Source organism: Entelurus aequoreus, linkage group LG23, assembly GCF_033978785.1.
Source record: "Entelurus aequoreus isolate RoL-2023_Sb linkage group LG23, RoL_Eaeq_v1.1, whole genome shotgun sequence".
NCBI lineage: Eukaryota > Metazoa > Chordata > Actinopteri > Syngnathiformes > Syngnathidae > Entelurus > Entelurus aequoreus.
In genome coordinates, this window is record NC_084753.1 from 27,431,246 (window position 1) to 27,454,118 (window position 22,873).

Consider the following 22,873-nt stretch of genomic DNA (forward strand, 5'->3'; position numbering starts at 1 on the left):
TGTATTAATTACAACGAAAAGAAAAAAAGAACGGCGCCATCTGCTGGGACTTGCAAATTATAATTATAATTAGAAAGGCAAGCAATCATGCATTTTTATCTTTACCCTTTTTCTCTTATTTTGTTCCCTTGTGATGACACGCCATATTTACCCCGGGTATAAGGCGTGTGCTCGCCTTTTTGTGTGGTTTGTGTGTAGGTGGGAGGGTTGGCTTCCGCCCCACTCCGCCTCTCCCCAAGGCCAGCCAATATTCTGTGACCGTGACCCCGCCGCCCCCCCCCCTGCTATCTCAACTCATCGCTGCACAGCATTCTGAGGTTCTATATCACATCGAAAAGCCATCTTCTGTACACGTTATATGGTTAGCTATTAGACTTAAAGGCCTACTGAAAGCCACTACTACCGACCACGCAGTCTGATAGTTTATATATCAATGATGAAATCTTAACATTGCAACACATGCCAATACGGCCGGGTTAACTTATAAAGTGCAATTTTAAATTTCCTGGGGAACTTCCGGTTGAAAACGTCTATGTATGATGACGTTTGCGCGTGACGTCAATGGTTGAAACGGAAGTATTCGGACACATTGTATCACAATACAAACAGCTCTGATTTCATCTCAAAATTCCACAGTATTCTGGACATCTGTGTTGGTGAATCTTTTGCAATTTGTTTAATGAACAACGGAGACAGCAAAGAAGAAAGCTGTAGGTGGGATCGGTGTATTAGCGGCTGGCTGCAGCAACACAACCAGGAGGACTTTGAGGATAGCAGATGTGCTATCCGACGCTAGCCGCCGGCCGCATCGATGATCGGGTGATGTCCTTAGTCGCGCTGTCGATCGCTGCAACGCAGGTGAGCACGGGTGTTGATGAGCAGATGAGGGCTGGCGTAATGTTTTTCTCATAGCTCTGACGAGGTCCCATAGCCAAGTTAGCTTCAATGGCGTCGTTAGCAACAGCATTGCTAGGCTTCGACAGGCGGCACAGCATTAACCGTGTGGTTACAGGTCCAGTGTTTGGTTCGGTGTCTCCTGATAGTAGTATTGTTGATCCTCTGTCTATCCTTCCAGTCAGGGGCTTATTTCTTTTGTTTCTATCTGCATTTAAGCACGATGCTATCACGTTAGCTCCGTAGCTAAAGTGCTTCACCGATGTATTGTCGTGGAGATAAAAGTCACTGTGAATGTCCATTTCGCGTTCTCGACTCTCATTTACAAGAGGATATAGTATCAGAGGTGGTTTAAAATACAAATCCGTGATCCACAATAGAAAAAGGAGAAAGTGTGGAATCCAATGAGCCCTTGTACCTAAGTTACGGTCAGAGCGAAATAAAAGATACGTCCTGCACTGCACTCTAATCATTCACTCTCACGTTCCTCATCCACGAATCTTTCATCCTCGCTCAAATTAATGGGGTAATCGTCGCTTTCTCGGTCTGAATCGCTCTCGCTGCTGGTGTAAACAATGGGGAAATGTGAGGAGCCTTTCAACCTGTGACGTCACGCTACTTCCGGTAGGGACAAGGCTTTTTTTTATCAGCGACCAAAAGTTGCGAACTTTATCGTCGATGTTCTCTACTAAATCCTTTCAGCAAAAATATGGCAATATCGCGAAATGATCAAGTATGACACATAGAATGGATCTGCTATCCCCGTTTTAATAAAAATATTTAATCTCAGTAGGCCTTTAAAACAAGCCAAACTCTATTGTTTGATTTATTTAGACTTATTAGAGCCACACTGGGAACACAATGTTGTCTTTTCCCGGGCAATACTTTTTGCAAGCAGTAAAATTAAACATCGTCAAATCGTTTTGATGCCAGTGCTAACACATGAGGGTGGTCCTGGCTGGTCCATAGATCACCAAAATAGGATTTTATTAAATTTTTTTAATTAATCCACAATGGGGAAAATTACAGTGCATCCGAAAAGTTATTCACTTTTTCCACATGTTATGTACAGCCTAGTGTTGTCCCGATACCAATATTTTGGTACCGGTACCAAAATGTATTTCGACACTTTTCTGTACTTTTCTAAATTAAAGGGATCACAAAAATGGCAATTTTGGCTTTATTTTAACCAAAAAAAATCTTATGGTACATTAACCCTTGTGTGGTGTTCGGGTCTGTGGGACACACTTTCATTTTTTATTAAAAGACAAATGATACAATTAATACATTTTTCAAACTGAGACTCACTGACTTTGGCTCATTTTCTGTGAATAACACGTATCAGAATACATATTTAATGACCACACACCCCCCCCCCCCTACACATTTCTATTACATATAAGATGTCCGGGACCCACTGGACCCGGGGCTAATAGATGTGAGGAAATTGATGTTCTGTGTACCTACCACACACACACACACACACACACACACACACACACACACACACACACACACACACACACACACACACACACACACACACACACACACACACACACACACACACAAACTCTTGTATTTGTTACCTTCTTGACACCGGAGTAAAATGCCTCCCGCTTAAGGACCACCCTTTCTAGATGTATAAAGATGTGTATTTACAACATTAATAATATATACATACTATGCAAATATAAAAAAAGCTTGATGTAAAAAATGAGTAGGAATTTCACAAGAAAAAGGTCACAGTTTCACAAGAAAAACTTAGAATTTTGGCAGTGTTATAATAAAAGTCGTAAATTTAATCAACACAAGTCAAAATTTTACAAGAAAAATTGGAATTTTGTGCAATATTATGATAAAAGTTGGAATTTTACTCAATAACAGTCGCAATTTTCCAAGAAAAGCTTAACATTTTGGCAATTTTATGAAAAGAGTCATAATTTTACCCAACAAAAGTCACAATTTTATAAGGAAACTGTTAAATGTCGGCAATATTGTAATAATAATCGGAACTTCACTTGGCAAAATTATGACAAAAATCAGAATTTTACTCCAAAAAAAAGTCCCTGTTTTACCAGAACAACAAAAAAATTGGCAACAAACACACACACACACACACACACACACACACACACACACACACACACACACACACACACACACACACACACACACACACACACACACACACACACACACACACACACACACACACACACACACACACACACACACACACACACACACACAGCAGGCCTAGACAGGAGGAGGACAGAGTGTAGGTACACAGATCATCAGAGGGTCAAATGTGCGAGAAAATGAGAGCAGACAGTGTTGACAAACAATGTTGCAACCTTGTGTGGGAATCGCAGGTACAGAAACACAAAAGAAGACTCCCTGTGGGACGCAGAAACTGGCAGATACATTTTCCGTGCAACGTTCATATTGTTGTTACTCAGCCAGCGTTCGTGGGTCTGATGGACCCGTTGCATTTTGTGGCTTTTAATGCCATCTGTTCAGTATTTTAACATACGTGTTTGATTGTGAGGCATTAAAAGCCATAAAATGCAACGGGTCCATCAGATCCACTAACGCTGGCTGAGTAACAACAAAAAGAACATTACACAAGGGTTGAACATATATGTTTATTATTGCAAGTTTGTCCTTAAAGGCCTACTGAAACCCACTACTACCGACCACGCAGTCTGATAGTTTATATATCAATGATGAAATCTTAACATTATAACACATGCCAATTCGGCCGGGTTAACTTATAAAGTGACATTTTAAATTTGCCGCTAAACTTCCGGTTTGAAACGCCTCTGAGGATGACGTATGCGCGTGACGTAGCCCGGAGAACACGGGTATGCCTTCCACATTGAAGCCAATACGAAAAAGCTCTGTTTTCATTTCATAATTCCACAGTATTCTGGACATCTGTGTTCGTGAATCTGTTGCAATCATGTTCATTGCATTATGGAGAAAGAAGCTGAGCAAGCAAAGAAGAAAGTTGTCGGTGCGAAATGGACGTATTTTTCGAACGAAGTCAGCAACAACAGTACACAGCCGGCGCTTCTTTGTTTACATTCCCGAAAGATGCAGTCAAGATGGAAGAACTCGGATAACAGAGACTCTAACCAGGAGGACTTTTGACTTCGATACACAGACGCCTGTAGAGAACTGGGACAACACAGACTCTTACCAGGATTACTTTGATTTGGATGACAAAGACGCAGACGTGCTACTGTGAGTATGCAGCTTTGGCTTCTAAACATTTGATCGCTTGACCGTATGTGCGCAACTTTTTTTTGCGTATGTACGTAACTTTTTAAAAATATATACGCTTTATGAACCTTGGGTTAGGTGAACGGTCTTTTGGGCTGAGTGATTGTGTGTGTTGATCAGGTGTTTGAATTGTATTGGCGTGTTCTATGGAGCTAGGAGCTAGCATAAGAGCTAGGAGTTAGCATAACAAAGACGTAGGTGTTTTTATGCAGGATTAATTTGTGTCATATTAAATATAAGCCTGGTTGTGTTGTGGCTAATAGAGTAAATATATGTCTTGTGTTTATTTACTGTTTTAGTCATTCCCAGCTGAATACCAGGTACCGTGAGTATGCAGCCTTGGCTGCTAAACATTTGATAGCTTGACCGTACGTGCGCGTCACGTACGTAACTTTTTAAAAATATATGAGCTTTATGAACCTTGGGTTAGGTGAACGGTCTTTTGGGCTGAGTGATTGTGTGTGTTGATCAGGTGTTTGAATTGTATTGGCGTGTTCTATGAAGCTAGGAGCTAGCAGAGGAGCTAGGAGCTAGCATAACAAACACGTAGGTGTTTTTATGCAGGATTAATTTGTGGCATATTAAATATAAGCCTGGTTGTGTTGTGGCTAATAGAGTATATATATGTCTTGTGTTTATTTACTGTTGTAGTCATTCCCAGCTGAATATCAGGTACCGTGAGTATGCAGCCTTGGCTGCTAAACATTTGATAGCTTGACCGTACGTGCGCGTCACGTACGTAACTTTTTAAAAATATATGAGCTTTATGAACCTTGGGTTAGGTGAACGGTCTTTTGGGCTGAGTGATTGTGTGTGTTGATCAGGTGTTTGAATTGTATTGGCGTGTTCTATGAAGCTAGGAGCTAGCAGAGGAGCTAGGAGCTAGCATAACAAACACGTAGGTGTTTTTATGCAGGATTAATTTGTGGCATATTAAATATAAGCCTGGTTGTGTTGTGGCTAATAGAGTATATATATGTCTTGTGTTTATTTACTGTTGTAGTCATTCCCAGCTGAATATCAGGTACCGTGAGTATGCAGCCTTGGCTGCTAAACATTTGATAGCTTGACCGTATGTGCGCGTCACGTACGTAACTTTTTAAAAATATATAAGCTTTATGAACCTTGGGTTAGGTGAACGGTCTTTTGGGCTGAGTGATTGTGTGTGTTGATCAGGTGTTTGAATTGTATTGGCGTGTTCTATGAAGCTAGGAGCTAGCAGAGGAGCTAGGAGCTAGCATAACAAACACGTAGGTGTTTTTATGCAGGATTAATTTGTGGCATATTAAATATAAGCCTGGTTGTGTTGTGGCTAATAGAGTATATATATGTCTTGTGTTTATTTACTGTTGTAGTCATTCCCAGCTGAATATCAGGTCACCCCCGGCTCTCACAGCATCTTCCCTATCTGAATAGCTTCAACTCCCCACTAGTCCTTCACTTGCACTTTACTCATCCACAAATCTTTCATCCTCGCTCAAATTAATGGGGAAATTGTCGCTTTCTCGGTCCGAATCTCTCTCACTTCACGCGGCCATCATTGTAAACAATAGGGAACTTTGCATATATGTTCAATTGACTACGTCACGCTACTTCCGGTAGGGGCAAGCCTTTTTTTTAATCAGATACCAAAAGTTGCAATCTTTATCGTCGTTGTTCTCTACTAAATCCTTTCAGCAAAAATATGGCAATATCGCGAAATGATCAAGTATGACACATAGAATAGATCTGCTATCCCCGTTTAAATAAAAAAAATTCATTTCAGTAGGCCTTTAAATAAAATAGTGAACATACAAGACAACATGTCTTTTAGTAGTGTAGTAGAATTTCTGACCTTTAAACTATATTTCATGTCTGTCAAGAATGTACGCTCATTTCATTTCTCTTCTATTCTGGCCAAAGTTGAGTATGAAGTTGTGCCAACCTGTCTATAAAATGTTTTGATTGTCTAAGTATGACTAAGAGATTCGAGTTTGTTATGGAACAGACAGGTCAAAACAACAAGACCGTGACGCACGAGGGAAACAGATTGACGCACGAAGAAACAGATAAAAATGGCCAGGAGACCAGGACTCGAGAGAGATTGCTTTTGTTGTGTGTCCTCCGGAGGATGTCTGTTTGTTTGCAGGGACAAAACAATCCAACTTATGCACTTTTGACTATGAGTAAATAAACTTTTGTACTAAACTCACTTTTGTTGCTGTTTAAGCTTCGGACAATCCACTACACAAATTGGCGTCACGAACAGGATTCGAACCTGTGCAGGGAAACTCCATTGGATTTCGAATCCAATGCCTTAACCTCTCGGCCACCGCAGCCAATTTGTGTAGTGGATTGTCCAAAGCTTACTGTTTTAGTCATTCACAGCTGAATATCAGGTCCCACCCGCCTCTCACAGCCTCTTCCCTATCTGAATCGCTTCCACTGCCCTCTAATCCTTCACTCTCACTATCCTCATCCACGAATCTTTCATCCTCGTTTAAATTAATGGGTAATCGTCGCTTTCTCGGTCCGAATCGCTCTCGCTGCTTGTGGCCATGATTGTAAACAATGTGCAGATGTGAGGAGCTCCACAACCTGTGACGTCACGCTACTTCCGGTACAGGCAAGGCTTTTTTTTATCAGCGACCAAAAGTTGCGAACTTTATCGTCGATGTTCTCTACTAAATCCTTTCAGCAAAAATATGGCAATATCGCGAAATGATCAAGTACGACACATAGAATGGACCTGCTTTCCCCGTTTAAATAAGAAAATCTCATTTCAGTAGGCCTTTAAAGCAATGTTAAAAGGATAAAGCCATTGTTTACACATTTTGGTAAATAAATAACCAGAAAATGTATATTTTGTGGTTTTCTTACTGTACCGAAAATGAACCGAACCGCACCGAAGCGACATTTTTGTGTACCGTTACACCCTTAGTTATAAAGTTTTATGACTGTGGGTAAAAAGGACCGGCAGCACTGTGGATGTAACAGGAAGGAGCGCTACCATAGGTCTTTTTCTCCCCAAAAAAGGCGATTTTTTTGGGCTACGCCCGTCTCCTCATTGTGAGTCCATCCATCCAGCTGTTCCTGAATCGACACACATCGCAGTCTTACGACGGCGATTATTATATAAGACGCACGAGGAAATCTTCCTTGTTGACTGTCTCTTCCTGCCTGTACACCCACAAAAAGGCTTCTATACGAGCCGAGGGAGCGATGGTGCTAATGATGTTGATGCCGTGCCAAGCCCAGCTGGCGGTGCCCAGCACAGGGCACCGAGTGTCTGCTCTCCACAGTCGGCGTCTTTAAAAAGCCTCTCTCTCTCTCTCTCTTCTCAGCTTACCGGCAACACAGCACTGCCCTTACCCTCCCCGCCATGCAAAAAAATGAATCAACATGTTTTTTCTGGCGAAGTTTGCCACGATGACACATCACCAACCTGGAATAGCAGTCAATAATTAGCACGAGGATGTTGTGCTTAACCTGGTATTTTATAGCATACGGCTTGGCAATGCAAGGTGTTCTCGCTCGTGAGCATGACAGGGTGCAATATATACGATAAGCTTCGAGACTGATAACGGCGCCGAGCTGCCAGTCAAGCTCTGCCCCTTAATGGCTACGGAATTATATTACGTGTGGAAGTGTCACCTGAGCACACCCTGTGCTGTCTAAAACTTAATTTAAGGTGCGAGATTTGAACAAATAAAATAAATCCCCCTTACCCACCCCCCTACCAGATGCCAAATGTAATATGCGGTAAATCGTATTTGTGCATTGATTCATTTCGGGCAAAATTCTTCTGACCGTGGAACGGGCTAACCACCCACAGAGGACCGTGATTTGCTTGATTTGTGTCATCGTCAGATCGCAGGAATGCAAACACGGACCCATTGGTAAGCCACACGCCACGGAATTGCCTCGAGTGTGGTGTTTGTGGCCGTTTGTCCCCACACGTTGGGGGTGAGCTCCGGTTTCCGCGATGAGCAGCGTGTGCTTTGACAAGAGCAACGCAGTAGATTACATTTCCTCCCCCAGGTAATTTATGACGTACCAAACTCGGTCTAAATTTAAAGGCCTACTGAAAGCCACTACTACCGACCACGCAGTCTGAAAGTTTATATATCAATGATGAAATCTTAACATTGCAACACATGCCAATACGGCCGGGTTAACTTATAAAGTGCAATTTAAAATTTCCCGCTAAACTTCTGGTTGAAAACGTCTATGTATGATGACGTATGCGCGTGACGTCATTAGTTAAACGGAAGTATTCGGACACCATTGAATCCAATACAAACAGCTCTGTTTTCATCTCAAAATTCCACAGTATTCTGGACATCTGTGTTGGTGAATCTTTTGCAATTGGTTTAATGAACAATGAAGACTGCAAAGAAGAAAGCTGTAGGTGGGATCGGTGTATTAGCGGCTGGCTGCAGCAACACAACCAGGAGGACTTTGACTTGGATAGCAGACGCGCTAGCCAACGCTAGCCGCCGACCGTACGGATGATCGGGTGAAGTCCTTCGTCCTTCCGTCGATCGCTGGAACGCAGGTGAGCACGGGTGTTGATGAGCAGATGAGGGCTGGCTGGCGTAGGTGGAGCGCTAATGTTTTTATCATAGCTCTGTGAGGTCCCGTAGCTAAGTTAGGTTCAATGGCGTCGTTAGAAACAGCATTGTTAAGCTTCGCCAGGCTGGAAAGCATTAACCGTGTAGTTACAGGTCCATGGTTTAATAGTATTGTTGATTTTCTGTCCATCCTTCCAGTCAGGGGTTTATTTCTTTTGTTTATATCTGCATTTGAGCCCGGTGCTATCACGTTAGCTCCGTAGCTAAAGTGCTTCGCCGATGTAATGTCGTGGAGATAAAAGTCACTGAATGTCCATTTCGCGTTCTCGACTCTCATTTTCAAGAGGATATAGTATCCGAGGTGGTTTAAAATACAAATCCGTGATCCACAATAGAAAAAGGAGAGAGTGTGGAATCCAATGAACCCTTGTACCTAAGTTACGGTCAGAGCGAAAAAAGATACGTCCTGCACTGCACTCTAATCCTTCACTCTTACGTTCCTCATCCACAAATCTTTCATCCTCGCTCAAATTAATGGGGTAATCGTCGCTTTCTCGGTCCGAATCTCTCTCGCTGCTGGTGTAAACAATGGGAAAATGTGAGCAGCCCTTCCTCCTGTGACGTCACGCTACTTCCGGGATAGGCAAGGCTTTTTTTTTTATCAGCGACCAAAAGTTGCGAACTTTATCGTCGTTGTTCTCTACTAAATCCTTCCAGCAAAAATATGGCAATATCGCGAAATGATCAGGTATGGCACATAGAATGGATCTGCTATCCCCGTTTAAATAAAAACATTTCATTTCAGTAGGCCTTTAACTTATAAAGTGCAATTTTAAATTTCCCGGGAAATATCTGGCTGAAAACGTCTCGGTATGATGACGTTTGCACGTGACGTCACGGATTGTAGCAGACAATTTTGAACAGCACGGTGGCCAGCTTAAGCTGTCTGTTTTCATCGCAAAATTCCACAGTATTCTGGACATCTGTGTTGGTGAATCTTTTGCAATTTGTTTAATGAACAATGAAGACTGCAAAGAAGAAAGCTGTAGGTGGGATCGGTGTATTAGCGGCTGGCTACAGCAACACAACGCCGTCCGCCGCCGCGCCGCTGTCCTCTACGGTGTCTAGGTTGACTTCCTCCGTCTCCGGGCCGCCGACCGCACCGATGATCGTGGTGAAGTCCTCCGTCGCGCCGTTGATCGCTGGAACGCAGGTGAGCACGGGTGGTGATGAGCAGATGAGGGCTGGCGTGGGTGGAGAGCTAATGTTTTTAGCATAACTCTGTCGAGGTCCCGTAGCTAAGTTAGCTTCAATGGCGTCGTTAGCAACAGCATTGCTAGGCTTCGCCAGGCGGGACAGCATTAACCGTGTAGTTACAGGTCCAGGGTTTAGTTCAGTGTCTCTTGATCGTAGAAGAAATAGTAGTATTGTTGATCTTCGGTCTATCCTTCCAGTCAGGGGCATGTTTCTTCAGTTTCTATCCGCAGCTAAGCACGATGCTATCACGTTAGCTCCGAAGCTAAAGTGCTTCGCCGATGTATTGTCGTGGAGATAAAAGTCACTGTGAATGTCCATTTCGCGTTCTCGACTCTCATTTTCAAGAGGATATAGTATCCGAGGCGGTTTAAAATACAAATCCGTGATCCACAATAGAAAAAGGAGAAAGTGTGGAATCCAATGAGCCCTTGTACCTAAGTTACAGTCAGAGCGAAAAAAGATACATCCTGGCGTCCTGGACTGCCCTCTAATCCTTCACTCTCACTTTCCTCATCCACAAATCTTTCATCCTGGCTCAAGTTAATGGGGTAATCATCGCTTTCTCGGTCCGAAACGCTCTCGCTGCTGGTGGGAATGATTGTAAACAATGTGCAGCTGTGAGGCGCTTCCACAACCTGTGACGTCACGCTACTTCCGGTACAGGCAAGGCTTTTTTATCAGCGACCAAAAGTTGCGAACTTTATCGTCAATGTTCTCTACGAAATCCTTTCAGCAAAAATATGGCAATATCGCAAAATGATCAAGTATGACACATAGAATGGACCTGCTATCCCCGTTTAAATAAGAAAATTTCATTTCAGTAGGCCTTTAAACAAAATTGGCAGTGTAGTCGTGCTGTTTGATTTTGAAGTGAATTAATAAACTCATATTATGTTCTGCATACAGTGTCATCCTCATCCGGACAGAAAGTTTACACGTCAGTTGAACCAAAAGTTGCTTTATCACAAGCGAGCCTCATTATACAGGACTGCAGTTCCTGGAGGAGGTCAGGTCAAGAAAAACGAGGCCCTCATAACTTGGAGGAGCCAAACCACAGTCTTATATAAAGACAATATAGAATACATCCATAAACCTGGATGGATATGAAAAAGTGCAATATATTAATCTGTACAGTAATCTATTTATTTACACTACCGTCCAAAAGTTTGGGGTCACCCAAACAATTTTGTGGTATAGCCTTCATTTCTAAGAACAAGAATAGACTGTCGAGTTTCACATGAAAGTTATCTTTTTCTGGCCATTTTGAGCGTTGAATTGACCCCACAAATGTGATGCTCCAGAAACTCAATCTGCTCAAAGGAAGGTCAGTTTTGTAGCTTCTGTAACGAGCTAAACTGTTTTCAGATGTGTGAACATGATTGCACAAGGGTTTTCTAATCATCAATTAGCCTTCTAAATATCACTTTATTCTAAGATGTTTAATGTTAAAAAAAAAAACTACCTTAAGATATGCGGCCGTATCTTAATTTCCGCACTTATTGTGGAAACGTGTTAAGTATCATATTAATTCATCTAACGGCGTTCCACTTTAGCGGCGTCCCACAGGATCTGAAGGAGCAGCCCCATCATGTCATATTTATTATTCAAATAACTGATCTCAATTAATGAGCCAGTCATTATAACGAGCTATTACGCCAGAACTTGCCATTGTGCGGGTGACGCTGGAGAACGTTCAGCTCGGTGGGTAATTATAGCTCAATGAAACCGACATAAGTGAAATGATGCAGATGAAGAAAATGGTTGGGCTTTAATCCTCGGCAAGGCGCACATCTGGGAATCTGCGTATTGTTTTCCTCAATTAAAACCAAGTATGTTCTGGGCTCAGTGAATGGGGGATTTTTAGAAGAATCCAAAACACCGAAAAGGGAAAAAAAAGGGTCTCATTAGCCGAAGGCAACAGAGAAAATAATCATCAGAATCAAAAATACTTTATTAATCCCCGAGGGGAAATTTAGATTTTTAGCACAATCCCATTCAAGAGCAGACAAACATTACAGGGAGACAGAACGGGATCGCTAACGGGTCTGTCAACTTCTGGCGCCCCTTACAAAAAAGGTGAGAAACAGGTAAACGCTGGGGGGTAAGACATTTTTTTTAAAAATCAGTCCAAACCTTGGCCCCTGGAGGGGGGGGGTCCAGACTGAGGCCAAGGAAACAAAAAAACTCATAGCCATAGCACACATAAGCATGTGCGTAAGAGGGAAACATCAAACATCAAAGACCACAAAGCTGATGCAACCAGTCACTTCTACTGTGGGGAGGCGTGGCCGGCAGGCCGACAGCGAGGCGTGGCACACCGGGGCCGACCCAGAGACGGCGGTGAGGAGGCGCGGCCGGCGGGCCAGCGGGATCGTTGCCGTAATAAACATCAGGTGCGTGGATCGCCCGGCTGCGCACAATTCTGTAATCCCCTCCCAGTGTGTAAAAGGGCGGCAGCCGAGAACGACAGGGCTAAAGGAGCTGGAGAGACGCGAGCACATGCAGCGCAAAATCAACAGAGAGCGAGGGACAGACGATGACGCGGGAGGCTGAAAAGCGACCGGAAGAGCGAGCAGTGGAAGAGGAAGGAGCTGAAAAGCGACCCGACCAGAGACTGAGTACTATTGAAAAATAAACGAAGTCGCAAACCGCTCGCAGTCATGTCAGTCCTTGGTGGTCCATGGAACCCCGACAGGGAGAGACTGTCACATCTACATACAGCTACAAAAGTAAAAACAACAGAAACAACATATACACTGTGGTGGCCTCTGCGGTGTTCCAAGCCATCGTCTGCTGGGGTGGGGGGAGCATGGCCAGAGACAGGAGCAGACCCAACAAAGCAACCAAGAGAGCCGACTCCACCCTCGGCCGCCCACCGACTCTCCAGTCCGCATGGATGAGCGAGGCTGCGTCTAAGGAGACCGAGGTGTCCGATACCTGCTCATTCAGCCAAGACACTGTGAAGCTTGTCCGTTCCCAGGCGCTCGGCGCCAGCTCCGCAGCCCTGTCTCTTCATCCGCATCTCCTCCAGTCTCTCCAAACGGACTCTGGTGTGGCAGAGACCCAGCAGCTGGTTTCCATGACCAAAAGGCTTCCGAGAGGGAGATCCAGAAGTTCTCAAAAAAACACATCAGAAGTCACGAAAGTGGCACCCCTTGTCGCACAGTCCCAGTTTGCCTTTTGTCGGGACTCTTTGGGACTGTGCGACAAGGGGTGCCACTTTCGTGACTTCTGCGGTGCTTTTTTTGTGGACTTCTAGATCTTACTCCAGGGAGCCTTTTGGCCATGGAGACCAGCTGCTGGGTCTCTGCCACACCAGAGTCCGTTTCGAGAGACTGGAGGAGAGGCGGATGAAGAGACAGGGCTGCGGAGCTGGCGCTGAGCGCCGGAACGGACAAGATTCACAGTGTCTTGGCCATACTTGCCAAACCTCTCGATTTTCCCGGGAGACTCCTGAGTTTCAGTGCCCCTCCCGAAAATCTCCCGGGGCAACCATTCTCCCGATTTCCACCCGGACAACATTATTGGGGGCTTGCCTTAAAGGCACTGCCTTAGCGTCTTCTACAACCTGTCGTCACGTCCGCTTTTCCTCCATACAAACAGCGTGCCGGCCCAGTCACATAATATATGCGGCTGTTACACACACACACACACACACACACACACACACACACACACACACACACACACACACACACACACACACACACAAGTGAATGCAAGGCATACTTGATCAACAGCCATACAGGTCACACTGAGGGTGGCCGTATATAAACAACTTTAACACTGTTACAAATATGCGCCACACTGTGAACCCACACCAAACAAGAATCTTCGGGAGAACATCCGCATCGTAACACAACATAAACACCACAGAACAAATACCCAGAACCCCTTGCAGCACGAACTCTTCCGGGACGCTACAATATACACCCCCGCTACCACCAAACCCCGTCTCCCCAACCCCGCCCACCTCAACCCCGCAGTCCCCCCCCCCCCCCCCCCCCATCTCACAAATTCTGAGGTCTCAAGGTTGGCAAGTATGGTATCGGACACCTTGGTCTCCTTCGACGGATCCTCGCTCATCAATGCGGACTGGAGAGTTGGTGGGTGGCCGAAGGTGGAGTCGGCTCTCTTGGTTGCTTTGTTGGGTCTGCTCCTGTCTCTGGCCATGCTGCCCCCCACCCCTGCAGACGATGGCGTGGAACACCGCAGAGGCCACCAGAAATGTCCTTTGTGTTCTTTAATGTTTCCCTCTTACGCACATGCTTATGTGTGCTATGGCTATGAGTTTGTTTTTTTAATTCATTGGCCTCAGTCTCGACCCCCTCTCCAGGGGCCCAAGTTTAGAGTGGATTTTTTATTTTTATTATTCCAGCGTTTACCTGTTTCTCACCTTTTTTAAGGGGCGCCGGAAGTTGGCAGACCCGCCAGCGATCCCGTTCTGTCTCCCTGTAATGTTTGTCTGCTCTTGAATGGGATTGTGCTGAAAATCTTAATTTCTCCTCGGGGATTAATAAAGTATTTCTGATTCTGATTCTGGACCAAAAGGGCAAACAAAAACCAAAAGAAAACCACAAAAACAAGAGGGAAACACAAAACAGGAACACAGACTATCAGACTAGATCCAGGCATATATAGGTTGTGGGTCTTTAATGGTGTTTAATTCACTTTTGATTGGATTATCTCTTGGGGTACACTTTTTTTTTTTAAATGCAGAAATGAAGCAGACTAATCAGCTTCGTCCTTGGTCAATACAGAGTTAAGAGGCAGCAGCAGAGCTTGTTTACGGCTGCAGGGTTCAAGAAGGGCTTCTCATTATGCACCCTTCACGGAGACAACACCTCACCCAAGGCTTAGAGTGTCACTGAGATTATACACCTCTCTGCATAATTTCAGCCAAGTAGTGGACAAAAATAAAATAAAATAAAAAATAACACAGCATGTAGCCTTTTGATGCTTGCAGCGCCCCGGCCCCCATAAACAACTCACCCTCATCCCAGTCAATCAATCCTCGCCAAATCACCAAGGTGATACGGATGCTGGTTGCCCCGGCAACCTTCGCTATACAACTGTTGCCTGCACTCCAAGAGCTCGGAGAGGCATCACAATAAAAGGCTGGGAGTAAGGGACAAGGGTGAAGGGTCCTGTTGCAGCCTCCACTCCAAGGTGGCTTCGTGTAGCTTCTAAGAGCTCTGTAGCATAGATGAAAAAAGGAATCTACCATTTTTTTTTTTTTTTTTTTACAAACTAATGAAAAAACATCCTTTTTCTAAATGCACATTTCTAATCATCTTCTCAGCAGCTGCTGCTCCCCTATATATATTTAATATATCATTAAAAGTCGGGTTTTATAGTCACACTCTTATCTCTTCATTATGAAGGGTGGAACAAAATACATGAGAGCCAGGATTTAAAAATAGCCCACGCTAATGAACTACTCTATCAAACCCATAGAGGCCCCCAGGACTTATGATTATTTAAAAGCGGCCCGCAGAGTCTATAGTCCTCTGAGATGTGTCAATATGTGCCATAGAAGCATGACGAATGATTCAAGCAATGAATTCGACACTACACTTATTTCAAGAGGAGGGGAAATTTTGAGCCTTATGTATTTGTCGGTACCTTGTAGACCACGGGTGTCAAACTCTGGCCCGCCGTGTAATTTCACTTGGCCCTTGAGGCGATATCAAATTAACACTAGAGCTGGCCCGCCGATTATATTCAGCGGCGGTGCTCCAGTAACACCGCATTCACCGCTAATTCCAGTGTTTCCCACACATTTATTTATTTGTGGCGGCCCGCCACGAAAGAATTACGTCCGCCACAAATTATTATTATTATTATTATTTTTTTTTTTTGTCCTGTCCAGCTTCTCAGGCAAATCATATAGTTGATGTAGATGCCCATATAGGCTGTTCAGATTTACTTTACAAAAGAGAAGTGTAGGATACTTCTCTTGTTGCCTTATTTGTATTTGACCACTACTGTTTTCTGTTTATTTGTTACTGACTGTGGCAGGACACCTCTGCCTCTGTTTCACTTTATGTTGCTGGTAAATAATATGGTTGTAGTAGTAGGCTAAAGGTAAATTATTTAGTATGCACTAATTAACACTAGAAGTCCCAGCATTTTTCTGTCTACCTAGAAGACCCAGAGAGGGGTCATTTGGCCCGACGCTTTTCCCGAATACACTAATCACTCATTTTGTTATGGTAATGAGGCTGTTAGGGGCAGTTTGTCTAGGTAGACAGAAAAATTATACATGTGGGAAATGCCGAAAGGAGCAATGGCAGTGCCAGGATTGTGAGTGACTGCTCAAATGTATGTCAGTCACGTTTACATGGACATGGTTTTTCATTCTTTGTAAATATGCTTTTTTCTTTGTAAATTTTTTTTTTTAAACTATTTTTGGCACACAAAAATAACAATTGCTTCTGCAACAACCCTCCACACCAAAACTGGGAAAACAGTTGCTTTTTCATTCTTTGTAAATATGTTTTGTTTTGTATTTTTTTTAACAATAAATGTCAGAGTGTTGATCCCTTCATTCTGTTGATCCTTGCAAAAACACACACAACCTACCTCAGAACTAAAGCTTGAGCTGTAAGGTCCCCTCCCCCACACAGGCTCAAGTGGCCCCCTGCCGTGTGCCACTAACAGCCACATTTTCATAACAAAAGGAGTGTCCACAGGGGGGACTAGGGGTCAAATGACCCTCTTGTGTGTTTTCTAGGTAAAAATGTCAATTGACCCTTCTCTGGGACTTCGCGTGTTAAAGGCGCATAGCTTTAAGAGACATTTTAGCTTTTATATTTTATGAGATATATTTTTTGTAAGAACCACAACTAATACATATATTTCAGTGAATAACTTATTGTTCAAATCTGTATATAAATATGTACATAAAGTGTTGTAACTATATTGTAAAATGGATGGATGGATGGATGGACGTTTAAAACAAAACTGTTATTATTAATTAGTAAGTATACATTTTTTGAGCCTTTTTAGAGAAAATCATATCATTGTAGTAAATTATGCAAATTACTCGATGATGTCATGGTGACCACGCCCATAGCCACGCCCCCACCGCCACAGGTATCTTGGCAGTTTATGGGAAACACTGAATTCTCATACTTGCCAACCATCCCGGGAAACTCAAATTTCAGTGCCCCTCCCAAAAATCGTCACGTCCGCTTTTTACCCAGTCCAGCAAATGCTGGCCCAGTCACATAATATGTGCGGCTTCAGCACGCACACACACGTGAATGCAAAGCATACTTGGCCAACAGCGATACTGGTTACACTGACGGTGCTAGTATAAATAACTTTAACATTGTTAGAAATATGCGCCACACTGTGAATCCACACCAAACAAGAATGACAAACACATTTCGGGAGAACATCGGCACCGTAACACAACATAAACACAACAAAACAAATACCCAGAATCCCATGCAGCCCTAACTCTTCCGGGCTGCAATATACACCCTCCCACCCGTGATCGGGTCGGCACGTTGTTGGAATGGATGAAAAGCAGACGTGACGATAACTTGTGGAGGACGATAAACGCAGTGCCTTTAAAGCACGTCCCCAAGACTGTGGTTCGGGTGGACTACGAGATATGACTGATGAACACCTTCGTTGGATAATGAAGGTTGCCTCAGCTCAAAGCCTGAGCCCCGACATTAATGAACTAGCATCCAAGAAAAATATGGCAGGTATCTGGCTTGGGCACATCAGATTAGATCAGTGTGTTGCAAACTGAGCAGTTTAAAGTCCTGAATGGTTGGTTTATTCATTGTGATTTTATTTTCAAATTTATTAGCCTGTGGAAAATGTTAATGTTGATATTTACCTCAGAAGGCTGCAAATAGAAAAGAGGCATTACATTTTTATTTAAATTGTATTTGATATGCCATTGATATTTTTTAATTATTATTATTATTATTTGAAACTCGACTTTGCATGTCACTATACAGTTATATAAGCCTTGCTTGTTCAATATTCAATGCAAAACTTGTTTGGGTCCCTATTAAAAAGTTGATTTGTTCAACCTTGGCCCGCGGCTTTGTTCAGTTTTAAATTTTGGCCCACTCTGTATTTGAGTTTGACACCCCTGTTGTAGACCCTAGTGCACACATGAAACATTCACACTGCTTTTTCAAATTAACACTAAGTGTGAATGACCTGGTTTTAAAAAACTTTGTGTGTGAATTAGTGTTGTCCCGATACCAATATTTTGGTGCCGGTACCGGTATCAAAATGTATTTTGATACTTTTTGGTACTTTGATACTTTTATAAATAAGGGGGACCACAAAAAATTGCATTATTGGCTTTATTTTAACAAAACATCTTAAGGTACATTAAACATATGTTCCTTATTGCAATTTTGTCCTTAAAGAAAATAGTGAACATACAAGACAACTTGTCTTTTATTATTAAGTAAACAAACAAAGACTCCTATTTAGTCTACTGACATATGCAGTAACATATTGTGTCATTTTCCATTCTATTATTTTGTCAACATTATTAAGGACAAGTGGTAGAAAATGAATTACTAATCCACTTGTTCATTTACTGTTAAAATCTGCCTACTTTCTCTTTTAACATGTTCTATCTACACTTCTGTTAAAATGTAGTAATCACTTATTCTTCTGTTTGGATGCTTTACAGTAGTTTTGGATGATACCACAAATGTAGGTATCGATCCGATACCAAGTAGTTACAGGCTCGTACAATGGTCATAATTGAAGTCCTCATGTGTCCAAGGACGTATTTCCTGGGTTTATAAACATAATATAAATAAATAAATAAAAAAGATTTTGTGATGCTAAAAAATATCGATGTGATCATAATAGTATCTAGTAGATACACTCCTGTACTTGGTATCATTACAATGGATGTCAGGTGTAGATCCACCCATGGTGTTTGTTTACATTGTGATGACGGTGAACTACGGTGTGTAGTGTTGCGTCTGACCAGCTTTTCCTCCCAGGGAATTAAAGTCACTGGTCTATCCCAAGTTCTTTCGATGACATATATGCTGAGTAAGAAGGACCATCAAGACAGAATAGGAATATTATTAAGTTTTACTGAAGCTACAGGAGGTCAGCCGAGACCAATACAGTCATACTGTCATCTCGGGATGGTCTGACATTCAAACGGGAAAAAAACTACTTCTTGAAAAGAAAAGCACCCCCCCCCCAGAAAGGAATGCCCCCCTTTTTCCCCAACACTGATAAAGCAAGGAGGGGATGTATCCTCTTCACATTCCAAAGTCTAAAACACTAAGCAGACCTATGTAGACAAAGAGAAACTGGTATACAGACTATACAATGGAAAAGTACTAGCTGCTACAAACATGACTATGAATAAAGAAAGAACTCTTAAACATATATGCATTCTCCACAGTAGTAAAGCATGTTTAGCTATTACTCGTCTTGCAGGGATGATACTTGTAAGAAACATATTTTATTTGTCACCATGGAGGCCATAATTAGTGATTTAGAAGTAGCTAAAACACTTCAGACTGCGGATGGACTTTAGCCGCTAGCTAGCTGGCCATGTCTTAAAGCACCTTTTCCTGAGGGCGTTTCAGTGTTCTAACTTCACCTGTATCGTTAGCCGGTGCGGCTTCAAAGTCGTAATGAAACATTTTGACAGATTTTTGAGTGCCGTGTGTAATGTTCTTTATTTTCAATGGAACATTTAAAGTTTTGGTGTGGTTTACTGCCGTCATATTGCAGTCTACACGTGTCTCTTATGTGTGACTGCCATCTACTGGTCACACTTATCATTACCACATGTACCAAATAAAATTGCTTCGAGGTCGGTAAGCACAAACAGAATTGTCCTGTACATTAGCCGCACCGGGTTATAAGGCGCAGTGTCGATTTTTGAGAAAATTAAAGGATTTTATTTGTGCCTTATAGTCCGAAAAATGCGGTATAATGCGAATAATATAATATATATATATGTGGGGGGAGGTGTGGTCAGCGCTGCTTGTAGGAGGAAAAGTCACCGCCGCTGTCCATGGTACTGAGGACGAGCACCAGCGGGCAGGGGCGGGGCAAGTGCTGACGGCGAGACACAGCTGGCAGGTGATTAGATTTCACAGGTGGTACGTGTTAATCTAATCATCTGTTGTCTTTAACAGTAAGCGGCCGGGAGCAGAGGAAGAGAGAGGATTGGGAGTGACTGCAACGTCACGACATGCTGAAAACATTTTGGAAAGATCTTGTTAAAAAACATTAAAACTTTGTTAAACCTGCACGCTTGGCTCTTGTGCCGTGTCTACAGTGGAGCTGCTAGGAAGCGACTTCCACAATACAATATATATATATATATATATATATATATATATATATATATATATATATATATATATATATATATATATATATATATATATATATATGTGTGTATATATATATACACACACACTACCGTTCAAAAGTTTGGGGTCACTTTGAAATGTCCTTATTTTTGAAGGAAAAGCACTGTACTTTTCAATGAAGATAACTTTAAACTAGTCTTAACTTTAAAGAAATACACTCTATACATTGCTAATGTGGTAAATGACTATTCTAGCTGCAAATGTCTGGTTTTTGCTGCAATATCTACATAGGTGTATAGAGGCCCATTTCCAGCAACTATCACTCCAGTGTTCTAATGGTACAATGTGTTTGCTCATTGGCTCAGAAGGCTAATTGATGATTAGAAAACCCTTGTGCAATCATGTTCACACATCTGAAAACAGTTTAGCTCGTTACAGAAGCTACAAAACTGACCTTCCTTTGAGCAGATTGAGTTTCTGGAGCATCACATTTGTGGGGTCAATTAAACGCTCAAAATGGCCAGAAAAAGAGAACTTTCATCTGAAACTCGACAGTCTATTCTTGTTCTTAGAAATGAAGGCTATTCCACAAAATTGTATGGGTGACCCCAAACTTTTGAACGGCAGTGTATATCAGTATCGGTTGATATCGGAATTGGTAATTAAGAGTTGGACAATATCGGAATATCGGCAAAAAAGCCATTATCGGACATCTCTAATTTTTACACTTGAATGACAGTTACCGACAGTACAATGCTACGTCAAAACAAAATCGCCCGTACGCTCATAAAAAGTTTTACGATGATGACAGTTTGACCCTAGAACAGAGTCCACCAGGTGAGGTCCCGAGTGTAATGTGATTGTTGTATATCAGAAACTGGATCTTAAATATGCCAAGACCTGTTGAAAGATGTTTGTGTGTCTGTAGGCAGGATGCTGTGAAGGTTGGCGGAGTAAATCGACTGTTTCCAACAACAAACATCGAGGGAGGGAGAGGGAGGGAGGGAGAGAGAGAGAGAGAGAAAGAGGGAGAGGACCTTGACTGTTCACCACAAGCTCAGTTTCCCCTTTTTCACTTTCAAATCACCTTATCCCACGGACTCTTGGACGGCATCCCAAAAAAACAAGGCCATAATTTCCATCCAATTGCCTCACCCCCACAACTTCCCCCGGACCCTCTTTCTCTCTCCGCATGAACATTGACAGATTGTCATATTTTGGCCATACTCCCAGAGGAGAGATGTGAGAAGCAGGAGGGTAGATAAATGCCTATTACCACTCACACCAGCTCATTACTGAGCATTTAGACCCATGAGCTCCATCACTAAGCTCCCTACAGGGAACCTTCATGTTGCTCTCAGATACCAAAACCAGAGAACATCCAACTCGACAGAAGAACTTTGAAGCCACAAACTTTTAGACAATTGTATAAGGTCTTTTGGATCCCTGTTTGGATTTGGTAATACCAAAGAAACGTTTGTTTCCAAATGAAACGATGAGAACATAAGTTAAAGGCCTACTGAAATGTTTTTTTTTTATTCAAACGGGGATAGCAGATCCATTCTATGTGTCATACTTGATCATTTCGCGATATTGCCATATTTTTGCTGAGAGAACATCGACGATAAAGTTCGCAACTTTTGGTCGCTGATAAAAAAAGCCTTGCCTGTACCGGAAGTAGCGTGACGTCGCAGGTTGAAAGGCTCCTCACATTCCCCCCATTGTTTACACCAGCAGCGAGAGCGATTCGGACCGAGAAAGAGACAATTACCCCATTAATTTAAGCCACGATGAAAGATTTGTGGATGAGGAACGTGAGAGTGAAGGACTAGAGTGCAGTGCAGGACGTATCTTTTTTCACTCTGTCCGTAACTTAGGTACAAGGGCTCATTGGATTCCACACTCTCTCCTTTTTCTATTGTGGATCACGGATTTGTATTTCAAACCACCTCGGATACTATATCCTCTTGAAAATGAGAGTCGAGGACGCGAAATGGACATTCACAGTGACTTTTATCCCCACGACAATACATCGGCGAAGCACTTTAGCTACGGAGCTAACGTGATAGCATCGTGCGTAACTGCAGATAGAAACAAAAGAAATAAACCCCTGACTGGAAGGATAGACAGAAAATCAACAATACTATTAAACCACGGACCTGTAACTACACGGTTAATGCTTTCCAGCCTGGCGAAGCTTAACAATGCTGTTGCTAACGGCGCCATTGAAGCTAACTTAGCTACGGGACCTCACAGAGCTATGCTAAAAACATTAGCTATCCACCTACGCCAGGCAGCCCTCATCTGCTCATCAACACCCGTGCTCACCTGCGTTCCAGCGATCGACGGAGGGACGAAGGACTTCACCCGATCATCGATGCGGTCGGCGGCTAGCACGTCTGCTATCCAAGTCAAAGTCCTCCTGGTTGTGTTGCTGCAGCCAGCCGCTAATACACCGATCCCACCTACAGCTTTCTTCTTTGCCGTCTCCATTGTTCATTAAACAAATTGCAAAAGATTCACCAACACAGATGTCCAGAA

General features: G+C 42.9%; 1 protein-coding gene and 1 non-coding gene across 3 annotated transcripts in view; both read right to left on the minus strand.

The window, feature by feature from the left end:
• Positions 1 to 22,873, minus strand: part of LOC133640929 (glutamate receptor ionotropic, kainate 2-like) — a 353,019-nt gene that overhangs the window by 165,425 nt on the left and 164,721 nt on the right. The gene's annotated exons all lie outside the window — the stretch shown is intronic.
• Positions 6,419 to 6,500, minus strand: trnas-cga (transfer RNA serine (anticodon CGA)). Its single transcript has one exon. It is a non-coding gene; the product is annotated as a tRNA-Ser (tRNA).